Consider the following 24,559-nt stretch of genomic DNA (forward strand, 5'->3'; position numbering starts at 1 on the left):
TATGCATTGTGAACTATCTGTTGGTGCAGCGACTTGTGGTAGTGTTGGGGTATTTTTGCTGATGATGTCATCGGTGGTACAATTTTTCCAAAAGGAGCCGTCAATTGGCTTGGTGTATCTTCCTCCCTTCTGCTTGTCATGGTCGTTCAGCTAAAATTTGGGGGCCAACAGAGGTGAGGCAAAGAACCTCACCCCCCCGCTGGTACAAAGACCTCTCCACAGGTGTGGCTGTATACTGGACTGGTAGTCAGTGACGGGTAAGATCCAATTGCAATGGTACCAACCTAAGACAGGAGGCTGACGCCTTGAGGTCAGCTCATCCGATAACGGGTAAGGACCATATGTACTATTGGACAACCTAAGGCAGGCACGGTCCCTAAGCCACATGCTTGTTGTTTAAACAGAGAGGGGGAGATGTTGAGAGCCACAGCCGAAGGGGCCCCAGCAAACTTTCAGACTGCCAGCTGATGATTGGCTCACAGCAGCCCCAGCAACATCTCGCTGATTGGCTCCTCTGCGGTGATGTTCATTGGGCTGTTTCCCCGCCTTTCAGACTACGGAGCTGCTCATTGGGGGACTTTTTTGGCTCCGCCCACGCGACCCAGCCAATCGGCCTCAAGAGCAGGAGGAGTGGGGGAGGTAGAGAGGCTTGTGGGAAGCCAGTGGTGGCAGTTGGGCTCTGAGGGTTTTTCCTGAGGAGCTGTTTTGTTAGGCCTGTGTGGTTCTAAAAATAAAGTTCGTTTCTTTTGACAAGTGGCTCCTGAATTGTGCCCAGCCAGACTGCGGCACAGAGAAATTTCATATATACTTTATTTCATTAGGAACAAAAAGGAAAGAATTTTATGACAACCTCAATAAGTAGAAACCACAAAGGAATTATGAAATTTTTTTTCCAATGTTCCCATTATTAGAAACAAAAAGTTTTGCTAGGATCAATTTAAGTTAAGTCCCAAATTTTTAATTCTCAAAACATAATAAATATTCAATTATTATTTCAAAGTTACCATAAGTGGTTTATTTGTTGCTCACTTTAAGCTCTTGTAGGTATTCTACATCTAAGACAATGGGAAAAAATGGGTTAACAGTATATATAAATATAATTTTGGCCTGAACCACACTGTCCCTTCAGGTTTTGCCTGTTAAGCCAGTGGTCATCTTGTCTGTCCATCTCTCAAAGGAGAAATAACTTAATCAGAGAGCCCAAGCCTGGATGAGTCAGGAGATAACAGTTCTTAGGTGTGTAAGAGTTGTCTAAATTAATGCAGACATTTGTAACTGCCTATTACTATGTGAGAAAATAAGCACGTTGCTGGCTACTGGGGGTACCTAGCCCTGTCCTTGAATAGTAGGATGGAAAAAAATATAATTAACAAGACAATGCAGAAAAAGTACCTACTATGTGTTAAATACTTTGTTTCTAACCATATTTAAATGCAATTTAGTTCTACTCTAAGCTTGTTAACTCCATTTTACTGTTAAAAAAACTGTAGCTCTGAACTGAATGGTTAAACAGCTCATACGCAGCAATGTGGAATGGGACTTGGTTCTGTCTGAATTTAATTTCTATGATCCTTTCATAGTCTATTAGGAAAGGTATAAAATCACCTGACTCTGATCTATATCTAGCTGAAATAAGATCAAGAAACTGGAAAGCAGCCTTCATCAATTTGACAAGTCTTTTACAAGCACCCACAGTATGCCAAATGGTTTCCTAGGACAGACAGGACCAATGTGAGTAACTGGGCTGCTATTTCAAAGAAAGAGTCAAAGAAGGCCTCTCTATGGCAGAGATTGGACCATGAGTTCTGAAAAACAAGAAGCAGCCAGCCAGGAGAGGAACACCAGGAGGAAGGAGCACTAGGAGAGGAACAGCTGCTCTAAGGGACTTAAACTGAAACAAGGGACACTAGAAGGAACGAAGGGAAAGAGGATCAGAAGATGAGGTCATGGCTAGGCAGGAGCCATATGAAATAGAGAGCTTTGTAAAACATGAAAAAATATTTGGATTTTATTCTACATTTCATCAATAGCTATAAGGTATTATACAAGAAGATAGTATGATCTGGTTTGTTTGTTTATTTGTTTATTTATTTATTTAAAAGATTCCTTTGGTTGTGAGAGAGTGAGAACAGAGAGCAGGAGATCTGAAAGGAAGCTTCTGCAGGGCTGGGGCTACAACTCAGTGGTAGAGCACATGCCTTGCAGGTGTAAGGCCCTGGGTTCAATCCTCAGCACCCCATAAAAATAAATAAACAAATAGAGCTAGAGCTGTGGCTCAGTGGTAGAGCACTTTCCAGCATGTGTAAGGTACTGGGTTCAGTTCTCAGCACCACATATAAATAAATGAATAAAATAAAGGCACATGATTGATAGATAGATAGATAGATTTTTTTTTTTAATCTGGAAGCTTCTGCAGTAGTCCAAGCAAAAAAGGGCAGTGGCCAAGGAGATGAGTGGATGGATTTGGGATGTGTTTTGGAGGCCGAGTGATCAAGACTTGATGAACAAGAGACAATCCGACTGACCCATTGTTCCTAGACCAAAGTTCTGATACCGGCCCTGCAATTTGATACTAGTGTTGTGTGGAAATGCTGGGCTCCGCAAGGCACCCTAGAGGATGTTGAGAGTCTACTTGCTCCTTTCCAGATCCACCCACAAGATGGTACCAAGATCTACTCTGAGGCAAAGCTTTCCTGGGACCTCCCACTGATAGTCATACCCACAGTCCTAGTCTTTTTTTTTTTTTCTCCCCTCACCTATTCCTAATTTTCCCTTAGATAAATTTAAATAGCAAATATTTACTAAGAGCATTTTATGTTACCCCAACTGAATGCCAAAACTGAGTTGCCTGCTAGGGTGAAACCATTCAGATCCTTTTTTCCCAAACCCATAGTGTTGGGCAAAAAACAGTATCTGGACAAAATGAGCTGTGTCAAGTGCTTGTACCTTACACTGAACAAATGCCCAATAAATTTCCAATATCTACAGCAAAGATTTTTCTAATACTTTTGGCTATGAAACTATAATTTTATATGCATACACATTATCAGGCATTTTTAAAATTACTTTTCCCAGAAAGCCATTTCTTTCAGAATACTAAGGTAATAATCTCTAATTAGAGCCATTAACTTCATAACTTGAAATACTATACAAAGTAGGATCCAATTCATAATATCATATTACTGTATTTGATACAGGGGACAAATATTTTCCTGAAATGCTAAAATAAAATTACCTTTTTCAATCAACCCATAAAAAATGGGAATGACTATAGGATAACTCAATCCATGAGATTCTCAGGCATATTTACATTGATCTGTCATGTTTATGAAACACAAATCACATTCAGACGGCAGAGAGCTTTATTCAGAGGTTCTACAGCAGCCTGCCTGCCTCTCTGGTCATTTCTAGCATCCTGACTACAAAGGCCAGACTAGGTTTTTCTGGATTATCTAATAAACCTTAATGAGATCCAAAAGGGTTACACTGAGAATGACAATCCACACAACAGAATGATCTAAAATCATCGAGAGAGTTTCCATAACCAGCATTGCACAGGCTGGACCCCTCTTCCTGATAAACTGTGTAACATTAGGCAAATTTCTTCCCTTTGCTATAAGCCTCACCTGGAAAAATGATTTAGAAGATTACATGATTTAACAGATATGCAGCTCCTGGCTCAGTGCTGAGCTCGAAGTTCAATGCTCCATTATGAGAAGACACTATTAGTGGAAGGAAAGACATGACAATTCACAAAGTCCCTCCTTTGGCTCTAAAACAGGGAAGAAATCATTGACCAGGTATGTGGAGGCTAAACACTTTATCTTCATCACAGCATTTAGTAGAAAGTAGGTTTTCAGGCTGAATACTATTTGAAAAAGTCTACCACAAACTGCTTGTTCCAACCTCCCTCCTGTTTTAAAGCATAAATGCAGTCCCCCACTTGTGGCTCTGCTATTGAACCCATCTCTCAATATTCTTTCATGAGAAATACATAAGTATTCTCAGCAACTTGCCTATGCTATTTTTTTAAACAATGTTGGTTTCTTGTTTTTTTTTAACACTACTAATTATGATTACATTTCAAATCATCTTAGAAAGTCAAAGAGTTCTTCTTTGTGTCATAGGAAAATGAACATTGGATTTCAGAGGAGAAACTACAGGAAAAATAGGAAAGTATATAGTAAAAGAAGTAACAGCAACAGAGAATGTTAGAAGTCCTGGGGCATATGAAGGCCTTCTGTTCAAGAATGGGGGACTAAGGGCAAGTGTAGAGGTAAGGTCATGGCCTTGGATAATCACTGCCAGCTCCTTACTTGCAGATAGCAGCAACGGTCTGTACTACAGGTTTAGGAAACCTACAGCTCTCCCAAGGGAGACCTTTCTTCCTAAGGGTTTAAATCTTGACCAGAAGTTGTCTGGGTGTTTATGTGGGGAAAACGTATATTTACATCCTCAAAGAAAACCACTCAATACATTTTTAATAAAACAATGGGAGGGAAGTCTCAAATTATAACCCAGATATACTTGTTAAATGATCATAGTAATCATAACTGCGTAAGCATTTTGAAAAGCACAGTGTCAAAGGAGACAGGCATCTCAGAAGTTCTATGCGGTGAAGAGAGGGACATCTGGCACCATCCTCGAAGGAATGACTCTGCCTACCTTTGGCAGTCAGGAAAGGGCAGGCAAACTGCTTAGTGGATTCAAACCAATGTGTTAATAATCATATTGTTTGGTGATAAGAAAATGATATTTTTAAGCACTTAAAATCTTAAAATGCTAGATGCTATTTTTGTATAATTTTTACTAAGTTTCAGTTATGCTTTAGGAAGTAGCTTCAGGGTTTTGAATTAACTTGTAATGAATTGCAATTCTTCCTACTAAAAATAATAAGAAATGGGGGGGTGGGGTTGTAGCTCAGTGGTAGAGCACTCAGCTAGATGTGTGAAGCACTGGGTTCAATCCTCATTACCACATAAAGATAAATAAATAAATAAGTAAAGGTATTGTGTCCATCTACAAGTAAAAAAAAATTTAATAATAATAAGAAATGGCTACTGGTTGAAATTTTCACTTACAGAATGTGATATTAAGGGACCAGTTATTGAGGTTAAATAAAAAATGCCTGCATTTGCCTTACCTTGTGACCCAGTACAGTAGTAAGCCTGGGCCTAATCACAAAGATCCAGAAGGAGATGTGTGTAAAAATGTTTGTCTGGGGTTACGGGTGGCAGCAGGCAATTACAGGCATTTGGTGTATACTTAATTGGGAACAATAATATGATGGATTCTTAAAAACATATACTATGTGAGAAAATAAAGAGAATGAGGTCCATGATATTAATAATATCATTTATATAAATTAAAAATACAAAAGCAATTAAACAAAAGGGAATGAAGGGAAGGGAGGGGGCATGAGAATGGGAAAGACAGTGGAATGAATTTGACATAACTTTCCTATGTACATATATGAATACACCACAGTGAATCTCACCCATCACATATATCCACAAGACTGAGATCCTAATTAGAATAAGATATATTCCAAGCTTGTATAAATATATATAAAAAGTATATATAAAATTGTATAAAATGGATTCTACTGTCATGTATAACTAAAAATAACATAAAAATTTAAAAAATACACAAGCACATAATATATACTTTATAAAAACACATAAAAACAAAATAACATACATTAAACATATTAGAACAGAGGCCTATGGGAAGCGGGAGGGAAAAGGAGCAGAGAGGATCAGACAGAAATAAAACAATGAAAGAGAGGAACCTCAAGGCAAACATTTCTTTTTTTAATATGTCATTTCTTTGTGGTAAGAACATTTAAAATCCTCTTTCAGTTCTTATGAAATATATATTATTGTTGACTATAGTCACCATAAAGTACCACAAATCACCAGAACTTATTCCTATTTACTAAATAGAAATAAGTTTGACTAATGGCTGGCCTTTTCTCATCTACCCCTACCTAGCCTCTGGGAACCACTATTCTGCTCTATTTTTATGAGTTCAACTTTTTTAGAGTCCACATACAAGTGAGATCATACAGCAGTTTTCTCTCTCTACCCTATTTCACTAAGCATAATGTCCTCTAGGTGAATCCATGTTATCACAAGTGACAGAATTACTTGCTTTTTAAAGGCCAAATAATGTTCCATTATATGCACGTATATGTGTGTATGTATATTTTTAATTCATTCATCTAATGATGGGCACTTCAGTTGTTCCCATATCTCAGCTATTGTGAATAATGCTGCAATGAACATTGGAGTGCAGCCATCTCTTCGAAATACTAATTTCAATTTCTTTGGATATATGCCCAGAAGTGAGACCACTGGATCCTGTGGTAATTCTATTTTTAGTTTTTGTACTAATAATCCACAATACCACCAACAGCATACAATCCTTTTCCCTACATTCTTGCCGACATATGCTGTCTTTCATGTTTTTGGAAATAGGCAATTTAACCAGTACGATGTGATAGTTCATTGTGGTTTCAGTGTGCACTTCTCTGATGATTCAAGATAATGAGATTTTGGGTTCATTTATCTACTGGCCAGTATTTTCTTTTGAGAAATGTCTACTCAGGTCCTTTGCCTATTTTAATTTGATTACTTGTTTTCTTGTTATTGAGTAGCTTGAATTCCTTGTGTATTTTGGATATTAGCTCTTTATCTGATGTAGGATTTGCAAGTATTTTCTCCCAGTCTGCATGTTGTCTCTTCACTCTGTTTGTTTCCTTTACTATGTAGAAACTTTTAGTTTGATGCAATCCCATTTGTCTCATTTTTCCTTTCAATGCAGCAAAAATCTTCTTAACCAGACACAAAAAAGGACTAATCAGGGCTGGGGATGTGGCTCAAGCGGTAGTGCGCTCGCCTGGCATGCGTGCGACCTGGGTTTGATCCTCAGCACCACATACAAACAAAGATGTTGTGTCCGCCGAAAACTAAAAATAAATAAATATTAAAAAATTCTCTCTCTCTCTCTCTCTCTTTAAAAAAAAAAGGACTAATCAAAAAAGAAAGGATAAGTTGGATTTTAAAGTTAAGAATTCATATTCACTAAAAGATCCTAGTAAAAGTATGAAAAAGTTAGCCTCAAATTTGGAGAAGGCATCTACAAAACATTTAAGCAACAAAGGACTCATACCTACAATATATGAAGAATGCCTGAAGATCAATAAGAAAAAATAAACAACTGATAGATAATCCCACTGAAGAGAGCCTTGCAAACAGATGATGCCAAGATGCCAAGAACAGAGAAGGACAATTCAATCCTCTGCATCTGGATTCAATTTGAAAAAGAAAGCAAGCTCAAAAAAAAATTTTATGCTTTACCAATTTTATAAGAATGTATGTAAGCTGGGAAGTTGAGCAGATATTTTAAATATTATAAAACATACAAACAAATGTCACTGGCTAAGGTCTCTTCTATTTTAAGAATTTTGGGAAAAGAAGCTACAATTTGTGTATCTACAGGGGGAAGAGGGTTACTCATGAAACTACTACACAGTAGAAAGCTTTGTTTCCATAGAGATTATGACATAACTGATTTAGGCCTTAAATTAGAATATTCTGATTTGAATTGAGAAATGATCTTTTTGTCTACATGAATAGTGTATTCAGTGTGAATAAAAGCTCTGCTCATCTGCTGATATCATTTCCTCAACTTAGTAAGAATAATGAGAATACATCTATACAAATCCTTAAAAGGAATTTATACCCCCAAAATCTCATAAGTGCCTGTAAATACTGGGAATTACACATTGCTACAGGATTTACAAAAATACTGACCATAAAAAGCCAATGTAAAACACAGTGACATATTTCACGCCTATTACATTTAAGCATTCTCTTATAATCTAAAGAGCAAGACAAGTCAATTCTGTTTGCCTTCATCACTATTATCTGATTTCAAAAGACAAGCTGTATACTTGGGAAGGAGGAGACATGCATAAATTTATTAATCCAAAGCACAAAAATATCTGAGCTGTTAAATTTGAAAATAATTAAAACATATGATGCATAAATAAAGCATGGGTAAAATCCTTCAGGGGTACCATACTGCCCTGGCTAAAACCAAGATGACCTGATACGGCATACAATGCTCATAGAGTCCTTGAAGCCTGAGTCTCAACTTCCCCAAACCACTTATAACCTGAAAGCTTATCTCTCACTATGGTACTATGGCCATGTGGCTCACTGAACCTGGCAAATTCCTGCTTTCTTCCTCTTTCCTAACTCCTCAATCTTTAAGAGTCAAGCATAGGGGAGCTGCTCCTATGCCTCTGGCCTCAACCTCTGCCTAGATGAGGGGCCATTTCTGTGTGTTCCCAAGGCACCCTGGGCTAGTTGTCATCACAGTGGGACTCTGAGCACATATTTTTCCCACCAGACTAAGTTCTAGGTTCTACTCACTTGCATAAAGCTTTCTAGTAAAGTGCAGTGTTCCATAACCGCCAGCTGAATGAACCAATTACTGAATAACTGAAGTCCCCGCCATTTCCTCATATTTTGATAATGAACATTTCTAAAGGAAATGTCTAAGAAAAAAAGATAAGCAATCCCAGTTATTAGAGTAAAATGAAGACTAGCCAGATTTCCTGACAAGCTTATATTATAAATCATTCTGCTCTTTTTCTAATTTCACTGCGAAATCTTTCNGAGGGGAGGGGAGGGGAGGGGGGATAGTAGAGGATAGGAAAGGCAGCAGAACACAACAGACACTAGTATGGCAATATGTAAATCAATGGATGTGTAACTGATGTGATTCTGCAATCTGTATATGGGGTAAAAATGGGAGCTCATAACCCACTTGAATCAAAGTGTGAAATATGATATATCAAGAACTATGTAATGTTTTGAACAGCCAACAATAAAAAATAAAAAAAATAAATAAATAAATAAATAAAACTATAAAATTAATTTGAAACAATTGGAAAAATCTGTGTATTTACTGGGCATCTGGGATTAAGGAATTATCTGTTATTATTTCTACTGTGAAAATATTATTGTGGTTGCATTAAAGAGTTCTTCCCATTAAAAAAAAAAAAAAAAAATCTTTACAAGGCTGGGGTTGTGGCTCAGTGGTAGAGCACCTGCCTAGCATGTGTGAGGCACTAGGTTTGATTCTCAGCACTGCATATAAATTTAAAAAAAATAAAGGTCCATCAAAAACTAAAAAGTTAAAAAAATTAAAAATCTTTATATATCAAACTAAAGTGAAATTTAAATTTCATCATGAAGACTTAATAGTATAAATCACTAGAAAGGGGTTATTAGAAATGGAGAGAGGACCAAATATACATGGGGTGACAAGTAATAAAAATGATACATGAAATTATTATTGCCCTAAGATAAAGAAATTATGGCACACGGCTTCTGTAGGGGACTGTTTTCACTTACTACATGCTAATTTTTCTGAAACAGTGTTCTACAAACAGGTGGCTGAAGGAAATGGGGAAGTTCACAGGTTCCCAGCACAGTGATGACTTCTCATGAGAAAGGTAGTCCAAGGGCTAACTTAATTCATCTTGTCAGAGGTGGCATGTAAAAAGACCACTGACAGAAGAGAACAAGAAGTTTAAATGTGCAGTTTTGTTTTTATAACCTTTTAACTTTGTTCTGCTCTATGTACTCAACAGGCAGAGCAATCACTTGGCAGCATGTGAGCTGTGGTGGAATAAGGGCAGGATCAGGCCCCTTTAGGCATCACTGAACTTCCCCCACTTGGAGGTGAATGTGCTTCAGGACATTTGACTCACTTAGGAAAAAAAAAAAAAAAGCTTGATAATGAAAGACAATGCATGAAATAAATTTGGGGTCAGTTTTACACTCATTGCTTCTCCCCTTTGGAGAGTGAACACTCAAGATCTAATATTCTGTGTTAGCCAACAGTTTGCTTCCATATTATTAGACTAGATAAATAAAGCTCTTGCAAGCTAACAACAGCAAAAAAAAATTTAAGTCATTTCCCCACCACTTTAAACCTGCTCAATGGGTCTAGTGCTTCCTCTACTATTGAAACTTGAACAAATCTCATAACTTTTTTGCCCACTTTTTTTTTTCTGTTTATGTGTGTGTAGAACTAGGGATTGAACCCAGGGGTGCTCAACAACTGAGCTACATCCCCAGCCATTTTTAATTTTAGACAGCATCTCTCTAAGTTGCCCACACTGGCCTCAAAAATGAGATCCTCCTACCTTGGCCTCTTGAGTAGCCAAGATTCCAGGCATGCACCACCACATCCCACTACCCATTCTTTCTTAATACAACCTCCCAGAGATGCATTGTATTAGTTTCTATGGCTGCTGCAACAAATTATAACAAACTGGGTGGCTTAAAACAAAAGGAAGTTATTCTCTCACTGTTGAGGAGACCTGAAGTCCAAACATCAAGGGATAGGTGTAGCTGGTTCCTTCTGAAATCTTGAGAAAGAAGCTGTGTCATGCATCTCTCCTAGTTCCTATTGTTTGCCAGAAATCCTTGGTATTCCTTGACTTGTGGCTGCATCACTCAAACCTCTGCCTATGTTATCACACTGCCTTTTTATGAGGATACCACTCACTGATTTAAGGCCAGTATGACTTCATCTTAACTAATTACATCTGCAAAGGCCCTATTTCCAAATAAGGTCACATTCTGAAGTTCCGGGGAAAATAAATTGGAAGAGAGAGATTATTTAATCCAGTACACACATTAAGTAACAGAAACAGAATCATTCAGTATTTAAAAGTGATCAGTTAATTTAAGTAAAGTTCAAACTGGGCAAAATTAATCTTAAGTATATTTTGTGAGGTGGGAGGGGTGACAGAGAGAATATAGGGTGTTTTATGGGGTCCTATAATATTCTATTTCTTGATCTGGGTAATGGTTGTATTTTTTGAAAATTATTAAGTTATACATTTATAATTTATGTATCAATTGCTTATGTTACACTTTCAAAATAGATTTTTTGTTTTTTGGTACTGGGGATTGAACCCAGAGACATTCTACCACTGGCTACATCCATAGGCCTTTGTATTTTCTATTTTTAGACATGTCTCCATAAGTTGCCCAGGCTGGCCTTGAATTTGCAATCTTCTTGCCTCAGCCTCCTGAGTAACTGGGATTATAGTTCAGTATTTTAAGAGCTCTTCAACTTTCACTGGAAGAAAAAACCTCTCTCTCCATGGGCAAGGCCAGCTACCAGGACAGCCTGCCTTTGGGGAAGAAGGGGTAGGGGCTGCTTCCAACTCCCTCACTTCTTATTCCACCTGCCAGCTGCTGTTTCTGAGGCAGGAAGGGCAGGAAAGAGCCAAAGAAGTTTTTGACTAATATGAAGATTTGTCACTCTTGGGGACTGATGAATGTTTAAAACATGTTCTCTGAAATCATTTTTGTGATTTCTCTGGAGATTCTCCTACTCTGTCCCTCCTATTACAGCTCCATTCAGGTGTTCAGTGCCTCTCTTCTAGCTGGCTTTCCTCAATCCTTCCACATTTTCTACCAAAATATAGAATCCACAGCCTTTAGTACTGGGTTCCCATCAACCTGGTAGGTTAATAGGCAAGAACTCTTTCAGAATAACCCCATGTCAACAGTCTACCTAGGTCCAGCACATGCCCAAAGCCAAGTGTGCATGCTCACAGCCCTGCTCTGAGTGAGCACTAGTGTACTGTGTGGTAGAAGGGAAGGCTGATATATCTAGGTTCAAGCCCATGTTCTGTAGGGTAAAGTGTTTTTGCCTGCCTGGCTTGAGTACTCTGTCCTTCAATGTTCATGGTCAACTATGTGGTGCTTCTTCTTATTCCACCATTTTTACTAGTGGGAGGCTATAAAAAGCATTCCCATTCACTGCTCCCTATATGCTGAGCTGAAACCTGAATGGATGGATATAGCATAAAGAACCAAAAGGAAGTGAAAAGAGCTTTTGTACTTTTGATTTATGCTGTAGTTTTTTGTTGTTGTTGTTTGTTTGTTTGTTTGTTTTTTAAAGAAAGGGAAAGCAAGCCTGACTGCTGTTAAAAGAAGCACCCACATAAGTAAAGGGATTTGGATAGCTACAACACTAATCAAGAGGCAGACCACAAGGAAGACAGTAAGTCTTACTATTTTCTTTCAAGTTTGCAGGTGTGATAAGTCTGTCTAAAATGGGGGGTTTGCAATTCAATTCCATCAGCCCTCAATAGGTACTTCCCTTAGGCCTATGCTTTTGGTATTATGAGTTTCCAACTTCAGATACAACATGATAACTTAGGAAGGTGATAGCTAGATGTTATTTAAACTAGAACATGTATATTTATACCTACCTATACATAATACATACACCATTCCCATGAAACCAGGATTAGATAAGATAAGGACTTAGTTCTGAGGTTCATGAAACAAAGAACACATTAGACAATACTATACTGAACCATATATTATTGACACTTCAGGCAGATAGCCTGTTTATATTCCAAGAGCTTCTAAACCCCAAATGTCATATTTTTCTGTTCCCCATAATAGTTTAGAGAAAAGAACTTCATTAAAACCTCCAACATAACTATTCAAAATAAATCATAGTTTAGTCTTTCCTAGTTTCATTCATTCATTTTTAGTCTTGAATTCTTCAAAGTAAATGAAGCTAATCACCTAAAATCAAACACTAAGTATATTCACTTTAACTAGATGAATGAAAAGATCAGTTTAAAATGAACACCTGGAGATAAGATGGTGCTCTTGTTAACCTCAAAGCTTCTGAAACATTAGGTTTTGAGTTGCTCCTTCTGCCAAGGAACCACACTGAAGTAAACGTGAGTTGACTTCCTGATGACTTAGCTGGTGGATGGCATCTCATGACCCCCAACTCCCATTTATACTTTTGGATACAACCAATATTGGCTTTAGTTCTATCAATTACTTTTGTTACCCTTTGTAGAGACTGTTTTCATAAATATTTTCAAATTTGGTTTCCATTTTTGTCTGGTAATTACTTTTCTTAATAACTATAAACTTTGATTTCATTATATATCTATTTAATCCTGTATGAAAAATGATGGAATCAAAACATTTTCCTCTCCTGCACCATCCCTTCAGTATTTTACTTTTCAATATGGTATATTTTACTGTTCAGTTTTGTTCTCTTAAATAAATCTACACCTCCATTAGTTTATCTGATAGCTTTAAATGGTACCTTGTGAACCCTCACTATTAAAGATGGCATCAGCAGCTCACATTAAGCTTTAAATGCTGTTCTACTGCACTGAGCTCCACATTTGTTTTGACCCACAGTTAAATAGAGTTAATGCTCATCATCATTCTTTTGCTATAATTTTTCTAGCTATCTCTTACTGGACTCAAGTTTGTCTTTGAATAGATTCCTCAAGAAGGATTTCATGAGAATATTCTTTCTCAATTTCTTATGTTTAAAAACTCACTTGATGTTTTTATACTTAAAAAACTATTTCACTGGGGGCTGGAGCTGTGGCTCAGTGGCAGCGCACTTGCCTGGCATGTGTGAGGCACAGGGTTCAATTCTCAGCAACACATATAAATAAATAAAATAAAGGCCTATCAACAACTAAAATACAAAAATTTAGAAACTATTTCACTGAATATAAAATCATTGAGTCACAAGGATTTTTGTCGCTGTTCCTTCAGAGTCCTCCCATGTTGCCTGATAATACAGTGGGAATTTCCCCTTTTAGAATAGGGCCTTGGTCTTTCAGTCAGGACACCCAAATAGTTCTTTTCACTTGAAGTCCAGTAACTACTGAGCTACACTGCAAGGCTGGCCATTCTGAACACATTGTGTCCTTTCAAAGTGTAGACTCATGCTTTCTCGTCTATCTAGAAACTTTCCTGGTTTATAACTTAAAATTTTTGTGCTTCTCAACCATACCACTTACTTCATTCTTGTTTTCGATATGTTGTCTTGTGTTACTTTAAATTTTGTCTTTGCTTCTTTAATGATTTTCTTTTCCCCTTCACTTTCTTCCCTGAACTCATGTTCCTTTTCCTCCTAGCTTAACGTCTTGTCCCTGAGGTTTTGTATTTTTGATTTACACTCTAGTTTTTTTTATTGTAATTTATTATATATGACAGCAGAATGCATTACAATTCATATTACACGTATAGAAAACAATTTTTCATATCTCTGGTTGTACACAAAGTATAGACACACCATTTGTGTCTTTTATACATGTACTTAGGGTAATGATGTCTATCTCATTCCACCATCTTTTCTACCCCTATGCCCCCTCCCTTCCCCACCCACCCCTTTGCCCTATCTAGAGTTCATCTAATCCTCCCATGCTCTACCCACCCAAACCCCATTATGAATAAGCATCCTTATATCAAAGAAAACATTCGGCATTTGGTTTTTTGGGATTGGCTAACTTCACTTAGCATTATATTCTCTTGACTCCATCCATTTTACCTGCAAATGCCACGATTTTATTCTCTTTTAATGCTGAATAATATTCCACTGTGTATATATACCATAGTTTCTTTATCCATTCATCTACTGAAGGGCATCTAGATTGGTTCCACAGTTGAGCTATTATGAATTGTGCTGCTAAAAACATGGATGTGGCTGTGTCCCTGTAGTATACAGTTAGTCAATGGGTTAACACTTTTTTTTAACTCGTAAAGCATTTGGTTATGATTTTCATTTGTTCTGTGCCAACATCTTTTCTAGTACTGTTCCTGGGCATCTTTTTGTTTCTTATGTTCTTTTTTTTTTTTATCATTTTTCTTATGTCTGACTAGATCCTGAATTTGTATGCATTTTCTGATTACTCATTTTTGAAGACAGTTTTTCCTTGATCAATTCTTTGAAGAAGATTCACTTGGGAGAAGAGCCAGGGCCATCTTTTTTCAGACAGAACTGAGTCTTCGTGCACGTAGGGTGGGGAAGGTATTCCTGAGCTGCTCTCCCCAATCTAAAGCCACAGGGGGCCTTGAGGCTCATGTAGAAGTTTTTCTCCCTTCTTGCAACCACATGGTCAGATCACTTCCTGCAAATGCTACTTGTCTAAGTCCTCATTCAGTCCTGTCTCCAATGCGTTGTGAAGTCAAACTGGATCTAGGAAAGCTCCTGCCACCAACTTGTATACTTATTTCCTTTATTTTGAATGAAGGATCTTGATTTTGAATTCCATAGTATATCCCCCACCTTGGAAAATGCTATGTGCCAGTTTGTCTTTGTTTTTGCTTCTTTTTTCCTAAGATCTGTAGCTCCAAATGTTTTTTTGTTTGTTTGTTTGTTTGTTTTTGTCTATTTCCTCTTCTACTACTCCTGGTTTAATCTATTAAAAAACTTTCTGGGGCTGGGATTGTGGCTCAGCAGTAGAACGCTTGCCTAGCATGGGTTCAATTCTCAGCACCACATAAAAATAAAGGCATTGTGTTGTGTCCATCTACACCTAAAACTAAATATTAAAAAAAAAAACTTTCTACTTATTTTCCAGCTTGGGGTTTTAGACATCTAATTGCTTCACAGATGGGAGTTTTTATTCATGTGTCTTTTTCTCCTAGGTACTTGGGATAATTTCCCTAGGAAGGATACAAAAAGACTGAATTTACCAAGTTCAAATGTTTGTCTTTAAAATTATTTTGAATATAGGGTAATACATGGTCACTTAAAATTCCACACAATACAGAGAAGAGGAAAAAATAAAAAGCTATTCCTTGAGATCTTATTACTCTAAAATAATCCTTGTTAACATACAAACACATATCCCCTTTTTTTTCAATGCACAGAAATCAAATTTATCCCCATGATTTTATTCTCAGTTAAAACTGGGTCTTTTCTTGGACATACAGATCTAAATTACAATTTTAATTGCTTCCTGATATTCAAGAGAATGTCCTTTTAACCAAGAGTATCATAAGACACTGAAATGTTAAACTTTAAAATAAACAACCCCATAAACCAGAAGTCATGCCCCTTAAAGATCAAATTTTCCACATTTTAGTTTCCTTGTAAATCAGAGAAAATGAGGGGTTTATTCCACAGTCCTTTAGAAATAAAATAAGCAGACATAGGTCTTTAAAAGTTAGGTAACCAAGGGTTCTTTTTAAAAGTTACTGTTTCCATGACCTTTGCTCCCTCCATAATAAATATGCTGTATTTTCCTGGTTTCTCATTTACAAGATGGATAAAATCCAAACAAAATGGTCCCAGTCTCATACTGTTGGTGAACGGTCTCTACAGGTCATTAATCAGAGAGACAGTCAAGATAATTACAGACCACTCCTTTTCACATCAACAGGTGAGCTTGAGCTGTGATGTCAAGCAAGTGGACTTGTACAGACTGCCTGCAGTCTGAGTTTTCATTAGGCTGTCTTTTCTAATCCATTTCCTTAATTAGGAGAGACTTAGAGCTATACAAGCAAGGAACTGCAAAGCTGGTTGTAGCTGTGAAGCAAGGAGAGAAAACATTCTGTTCTTTCCCTCAGCAGACCTTAGAAACAACTTTTTCAAAGAAACATCCCCTACACAAATGAATAAACCTCCAGATGGCAAAGCACTAGCATATGCCAAGGAACAAAATTATAAGTAAATGTTATTTACAAAAATATTCTAACAAGTGTTTGAGGGTTGGGATATGTGCCTTACAAAACTGGGTAACCCCTGATTCAGCAAACCAGCAATCAGGCACAAGACCTGGAATGAGACAAGGCCAGTAATCAGCCTCCAGCAAGTCATCAAGCAAGTCACCACCAATAATGATAGCCCATGATGTCTGTTTGTTTACTGTATATCAATCCTGTAAAGTAGGAGCTGTTATTATCACTCCTAATCATAGATCTGGAAGCAGACTCTGAGAGGCTAACCTGTCACACTGTTAGTAGGCAGGGGTATGGAACTTGGACCCAGGCGTGGGTGCCCCACAAGGCTCACTCAGTCACTGTACTGCACAGCCTCATGTGTTAACCAGCTGTGGAAACCCAGAAGAGGTTGCAGGAGATTTTAATTGAGATGGTCAGAAAAGGCAGTAATCAGGTTGGGAACAGAACGCTAGACGGGACTCTGGCAAGCAGAGAGGCAGAGAAAAGTCCAGTAGAGTTTCAAAAGCACAGGAGAGAGGAAGGAAAAAAACAAGCCTTTGACAACCACACGCCATTTCTAATAACAAATCTCCCTCATCTAGCTAGTTAGATGGTGTTAACAACTGGAAGGTAAGGGATAAGAGATGAAGATCTGGAAGTCTGGTCCCAGCCCCGCCTCTCATTATCACGTGGCCTTAGGCTAGCTGCTAATCCAAGGTAGGCCTCAGTCTAGTCTGCCAAGTAAGAAAGTAATAGGCTATCAGGTTCAGTTTTAAATAACTGAATATTTTAATATATATTAACTTCCTATCTAAGGAGAATAAAAAGCTATTAAATCAGCAGATTCAGATGTGAAATTGTCATTCATTTCAACAAATACTTATAGAGTACCTTTTATGAAATAAGCCTACAGAGTATTAAATTATAGAAATAAAAATATGGATCCCCATCTTACAGAAGATAAATATAGAAAGATTAAAAGAATAAGCAGACAATTACAACATTTTGTGAATGTTTAACAACAAAAACTTGTACAGTATGAGACTGAGAGGTAACTAATTAACTTTGCCTAAAGGAAAGAATAAAAATCACAAAAATTTTCAGTAAAGTGATGCCTGTTGAGGTAAATTTTGAAGAAAAAACAGGGCTCTGATAGGTATAAAGAACATTCTAGAAAGAGAAAACATTATGTGCAAAGGCATGGAGTTCGGGGGAAGCTCAGTTACAAGGCCAAGTGTGGTTGAGATGGAAGATTCCATATTAGATGAGGCTGCAGAGCGGGTGGGGTCAGATGATAGAATGCTGCAGTCAGGTGAGCACTTAAGTGTCCAGGCACAAATGCCAGGTTAAAACAATAAAGTTCATTTCGGATACTCCTAGATAGCTCACAGGCAGAGCTGATCCTACATCCATCACTCTGATCATTGCCAGTGCTGAAAGTGAGTGACTAATTCTTGCCTGTCACAGGAGAGGAAAACCAGTGACTGTGGCTAGGGATAGGGAGGCAAGAAAAACCACAGCACAGGTTCAAAGAACTGAAGACACAGCAGGAGCCAAAACTCAGGCAGAGTCATAGGAGCTATTCTGAAACATCTCTAGGATATCACAAAGGAAAGAGCTCAAACAGATGTGAGCTCAGTACAGCTAGAGCTCACCTGTGGAATAACAGGAGAGGCTAGAGCCCCACATCAGGGAGAATCACACCTGTGACAGCCTCTAAAGGTCACTTAGCTGCATTCTTTTCTTCACCCTCACCTTTGATAGCAGCAGAGACCACTAGATGCTTCTGCTCAGCCTTCTCTGCAGCAGAGCATCAGTGTGCAGAACCCCTGGGCAGTAGGACAGGAGGGAAGGGCTGCTGACAGGGAAAAGGTTTTATGAGAAACTTCTTCCTCCCTGTTAAAAGTAAGAGTCTCCCTGCCTGCCTTTGACATTGCCATGTGAGTAAATGATGTTTGAAAACATGACTACCACCTGATACCCAGAGAGAAGTTGTCCCAGGAGTGCCCAAATCACCATTCTTAACTTCACTCCTCAAGAATTCTTGTAATGTAAGAAAAGTAAGTAGCATCTTAGCAATAAATGCTTTTGGTTGTAGCTGAAGAGTCCTCACTGACAGTTCTAACCCTCAGAGATGAACAATGACAGAATATGCAGCTTCAAAATGCTCTGGCAACGGCTTGGCAGGACTGTCCAGTGGAGCCAGGCACCAAAAAAGTTTCTATCTCCAGGTTTTATATGCTGCATTTTACTACTGTATCTTCTAATTTCACTCAGCACATCTCCCTCTCCCTCTCCCTCTCCCTTCCCCACCTCTCTCTCACAAACACAAACAATTCAGTAGCACAAAAGCAGTAAATGGAAGTAAAATGCTATATATCTGGGAAGAAAATGAAGGATATAAGGAAAAACATAATGGATGTTATAAACACAGAAAATAGTCTCTGGTTTAAAAAAATGGGCAGGGAGGAAACTGCCCATTGTCTTTGTAAATTTTTGAATGATACTCTAAAGTTTTAAACAAAGTTATTTTAAACAAACAAACAAAGACTCATGAGAACAGAACAGACCTGAAGGACTTTCAAATAAATACAAGGTATGCAGGGAAGAGAATGGCAGTAAGAGAAATATAAGATTCTCACTATAGCCAACACTAACTTATTGGGAAAATGTCTTTTAATGGAAAGTTAGGACATTCGAAAAGAATCCTGGTTTGGGGAGAATCCTTCTACCTATGGTTAAAACAAAAAAAAAAAAAATGACAAAATGTCATCCATTGTTTACAAAGAGTTTGAAGGCTAGGTTGCCTAAATGAAATACCAGAATGATGTCCTTTCCAGATTACCTTTGCATAGTCTTCAACTTGACAAACATTTTTTTAAAAAAATTTTTAGTTGTAGATGGACACAATAACTTTATTTTATTTACTAATTTTTATGTGGTGCCGAGGATCAAATTCAGTGCCTCATACATGGTAGGCAACAGTTTTGACAACAAGTATGTCTTCTCTAACAGACCTCAATCTCAATATTTTCTTTCAGTTTCCACACCAATTTTCTGGAAATTGTTTTACCACAAACACCACCTTCTTCAGGCAGGGTGCTGTCTATTATGGGTCATGATTCTGCTTCCAGATGCTTCCAGAATTTTGGATTGCCTGCAAAAAAGAATTATGCCCTTCTTATTTCACATCTGTTTGCTATGCTTTTAGGAAACTGGCAAAGATTAGGCCAAAACTGAGGTACATTGTGACTGCTGGTCTGCACCCCAGCCTGTTCTGCAATGCAAAGAATCTCCAAGTCTGGTCCAACAGAGCCTTGAAGGCTTCCTAGTGGGCAAGGAAAATGGGTCCAAAAAAGAGAGGTCCTTCTTTTGTCCCAGCAAAAGTATCCAACCAATTCCTTAGGTTCTCATCTTTACATGTAAGAACAATCAATACCTATGATCTTTGCTACTAAGTGGTTTTTGGTTGTAATCAATTAATTAAAGTACCAAGAGATTAAAAGCTGGCATTCATAAACCAAATTAGCTATAGTTAAGCAATTAAAAAATTTTTTTTGTGGATAGTAAGAAAAACGGGAATATACAGACACATATTACAATTGAAATGCAAGTCTTATAATACTTATTTGTACTACACATGAAGCACTGTTATTTCATATTCTATCTTGTTTTAAAATAAAGTTAACAGTTTTCAAAACACCTGCAAATGTTTTGACCCTACACCCATTGAAAGGTGGGAACCTATGTCCCTCTCCTGGAATATGGGTAAGCTCCTACCAATCAAGATCATGTGACTTCTTAAGCAAGGTTATTAAGTGTCATGTAAATATATACCCTGGGCTCTTGAAAAGCTAGCTCTCTAGAGGCTTCCTTGGAACCCAGCCACCAAGCTATGAGAAGCCCCAACAATGTGAAGAGGCTAACTACAGGCACTGGCCATCAGTCCCAGCTGATCTAATCAGCCTTCAAGGTTCCCCAGCACAGGCACCAGAAATGTGTATCAAACAGTCTCCAAATGATTCCACAATACTCCCCACCCCACACACACACACACACTGTTATCATGGTACAAGTAAACTATTCCCTATTATGCCCTGCCCAAATTCCTGACCCACAGAATCCATGAGTATAATAAAATAGCTATGGTTTAATGCCACTCAGTTTGGGGTGGTTTGTTTCATAGCAATAGTAACCAGAACAATAGTACTAGATATAACCTGCTAACCTGATGTCATGACTCATTAGTGGGCAGTTTGACAAACACTGGTTCAGAGGACTCTAATTCGATATTTGGAGCCTGGCATTCAATGGTACAGAGTTCCCACAAAGTCTGCACATATTCAGATAGGTTGGAATTTCTGCAGTTGGTAACAGATGGGAAGGGTGGAATGGGGCAAAGCAGACTGTGGGGTTCTGTGATACACACACACACACACACACACACACACACAAACACACACACCAGCATCAGAAAGGTTTGAGACCCACTGGGGTCAAAGCCTGAAGCATGAAGGTAGGACATATTGTTCTGGCCTGAATTTCTAGAAGTTCCCAGCTTTCTGAGGCTGATCTGATGCTCCTGCATACTATCTACCAAAATAGATACTTACAGTCCCCATGTTCTGGAAAGACTTTTTGGTCTAAACACGGCCTGTGAACCTTCAAGGCTGTCAACCCCTCTTCAGTTTCAGACTTTTCTGTTAATGGATAACTTTCATCTAAATATAAACTCAGATTAACCTGCTAAAGGATTACCAGAGTCTAAAAAGGGAGGAGGAGGGGAGTAAGAAGCATTTCTGGTGGATGCGAGTGCTCAGCAGACCAGACAACTTAAGTGAAATCGGTTCATGGGGTTTCTTTCTTTAAATGTCACTAATCATGCTACAATTATAGAATTGGCCCTGGAAAAAGAAAAATGCATGGCTAGGACAGGGCCCCATGAACACCTGGAAATGGTGGCTTTGAGGAACCCTGCTCCCGAAAGAGGAGGACATTCTTAAAGCAAGCTCCTCATGAAAGTAGGTCATCTCAGGGAACTGACTTCAGGGAGGGCCCCTCAAAATGGAAGGTCCAATTCAGAGGGGTAGCAGGAGGAGGGATGGGAAGAAGCCTGCAACCAGAATTCATCTGTCTTCAAGGAGAAGAGATCTGATGCATAACTTACAGTGAAGAGCATTCTTACATTACCTTCTTGGTGACCACAAAAACAAGAACAAACAACTCTTGAGAAGATCAGCTAGGAAGGGGAACAGGAATCTACTGAAAATGCCCAAACTAACTTACCTGATTTACACACAGCATGTCTCCCCCAACTAATAAAGGGAAATGTTTTACTATTATTTTAGATAAACCTGAAATCTGGATATGCTGTTGTTCAGTGCTCTTTTTAATGTATAATGCATGCAGATGATTAAGTTTCTGGAAAACTGTATCTAGAACAACTGGTAATCTAAAGTCACTTTTGAAAAGAGTGAATGACAAGCACAGAAGCAACAGCAGCCCCATCAAGACATTTAAGCCAACAGACTCCAGCATGGGATGGGACACACCAGAAGGAGAATACTAGACTGAGTCCTGATTTCTATGTGGCACTTAGATAACTCAGTAAGAATCAACAGGAGGATGAAACCCATGGACAAAGAGCTGAGAAACTGGGGCAACAGGGGAAGACTGAGTACAAAGTTTCTTTTGGCCCTTTCTACAGAATAGAGAAAAATGCAGAAGAAAAGGAAGTCAACAAAACAAAACCCTAAGCAGGGTTGAATAGGTTGACTGTTCCACATGAATGTTTGTTGGTCACGGAGAAAGAAACTTCTCTGTTTATCTGCATGGAACTTGGCTAAAGCAAAACTAAGAATGGAGCATGAGACTTCAGAAACTAAGACTGAAGATGAACTGACAAAGGAAAGTTGCCTATTAGGCAGAGGGATAACAAACTGGAACAAATTTACTTACTAAATGACAATTTCATACTATTTAGCCAAATATATGCAAAGAATGCAAAGACAGGGAAGTTACAGTCTCAATGAGGCAAGAACAGTGATGATGACAGAGTGTGCTTCCTGCTAAGTTAGAGGAAAGCATGAGGAGTGATGGGGATAGAGAGACAGACCACAGGGGGCAAGAAAGATTTCCTGGAAAAGGTGATCTCACAGCTCATTCTTTAAGGGCTAGCTGGAGTGGGCCAGGTAGAGAAGGGAGGGAAAGGAAGACTGCTATAGGAAAAAGAAATGATATAACTACCCAATTACCAACTTCTGGCTATAGACAAAAGCCAGCTCCAGCAAGTCTCCAGATCCAATGATCCTTGATTCCTTGGCAGCCAAAATTCCACCTGTGTTGAAGGTTGTTTGTGCTATTTGTATATAATATTCATTCTTATTTGACTCTCCTCCTTTTCTGAACACTTGGAACAATCATGCCCCTCCACCAATGCCCTGCCATCAACTTGGTGGTGTCACTGTCCAGCCAGCAATGTCAACAAGTTTCATCCCACCTCAGTAATCTTCAACTCCACCCCACTTCACTTGGAACCCTCACAACCCAAAAGTGTCCCACACTGGAAATTTTAACTCTAAATCCTAGTCTCTGACCAACTTATCTATTCTGCTGACAATCCTGAACCCTATTCTTTCCCTATTAATTCTCAGACGGCCAATCCTTTCACTTGTATTCTCTCCTCCCAGCCCAACTCCCCAATCTTTATAGACCTTGGAGTCTCAAACTATGATACCTTACTCAACCACCTCTCCCATACTCTTTCGTTCCACCTTCTGCTCTCCTGCTTCCACAATATGTGGCAACGCAACAACCCTCAATCAACCTTCCTGTTCATTTCCTCTGCTTCTACACCCAGGCTGCTGAGCACTGCTGGAGAAAATCACGTGGCCTTATGGACCAAGGCCATGAAGAATTCATGGTCTCTGTTACCAGCTGCCTGGAAATCCTTTGATGAGCTCCAGACAATGTACTTAGTCTTCATAACACTCTCCCTAACCAATGATGTCCTCCTGTACTCCTTTACTCTAAGAATATGATCTCACTCCTATTTCACAAAGAAAAAAAATGAGGAAACCATGCAGTAACTTCTTGCCTGTGTATCACCTACAAAAATAACGGCATTCAATTCTTTCTTTACAATGTTTTCCTAAAATAAGCGTCCTCCTTCTAGCTCAAGAGTTAATCTTACCACCTAGGCTTACCTTTTCAGAGATCCCTCAAAATAACTCTATCTTGATCATTTGTTTTCCTCTAATGACTTTGCCCTTTAGTGTGTAAATATATTCATATATTTTTCCATTCAACAAAACGAACAAATCTTCTCTTGACTCTTATATAGACTCCATGACACGCTACAATACTGAAGCCCCTTCTGAAAAAAGAAGGCTTGGCTAATTTATTCTACTTGATATGATCTGTGTCACAGATGTCATTTAAAAAACACACACACACACACGTTTAGTATTACCATGTTCCTTCTTGCTGGGCTCTCCTCTTTTCCTGAACACTTGAAAAACAAGTCACACCCCTCCACCAATGCCCTGCATTCAACTTGGCAGTGGACCAAAATTAGGAGTGAGCTAGAGGACAGCAGATGGGCAGAGGCAAACAGTGTCCAATCTATCAAGCAGGGGGTGAGACCTGAACTCAATTATTAAATCTTCTCGAAGAAGATGTAAGACAGGTGAAGCAACCATGAGTCTGAACCACTGTTAAGACCTCGCTGCTCTTTTCCATAAAGCTGCTGTGTATCTCAACCATAAAAGACTTGAGACAGACACCATGTAGCTAAAAAACAAGCTGTCAAAAAGTGCTTCCCAGGAGTTAAAACTCACCATTTGGTAATCATCATGGTTTTGTTTCAGGCAAAAATCAATGAATACTAAAACTAGTTGTAGAAGTTTAAAAAATTAAGAGCTATTTACATAGTCTCAAATTATTCCCTCCCCCGAGATATTTATTCATTTCAGAAGGGAAAAACATGAGGAAACCTGAAAAAGCCCATTCTAATCCAG

At 38.4% G+C, this 24,559-nt stretch overlaps 1 protein-coding gene across 3 annotated transcripts in view; it reads right to left on the reverse strand.

Annotated features, from left to right (window-relative positions):
• Pde8a (phosphodiesterase 8A) overlaps positions 1–24,559 on the reverse strand; it is a 157,522-nt gene that overhangs the window by 95,770 nt on the left and 37,193 nt on the right. Inside the window, exon 1 of one of the 3 annotated variants that reach the window (XM_048790194.1) lies at positions 19,627–19,685. The exons of the other annotated variants lie outside the window; for them this stretch is intronic. The gene's annotated coding sequence lies outside the window, so the exon portion shown is untranslated. Of the gene's footprint in view, positions 1–19,626; positions 19,686–24,559 lie in introns of those variants that run through there. 3 annotated transcript variants of the gene reach the window in all.

The sequence above is a fragment of the Marmota marmota genome, unplaced genomic scaffold (assembly GCF_001458135.2).
Source record: "Marmota marmota marmota unplaced genomic scaffold, marMar, whole genome shotgun sequence".
NCBI lineage: Eukaryota > Metazoa > Chordata > Mammalia > Rodentia > Sciuridae > Marmota > Marmota marmota.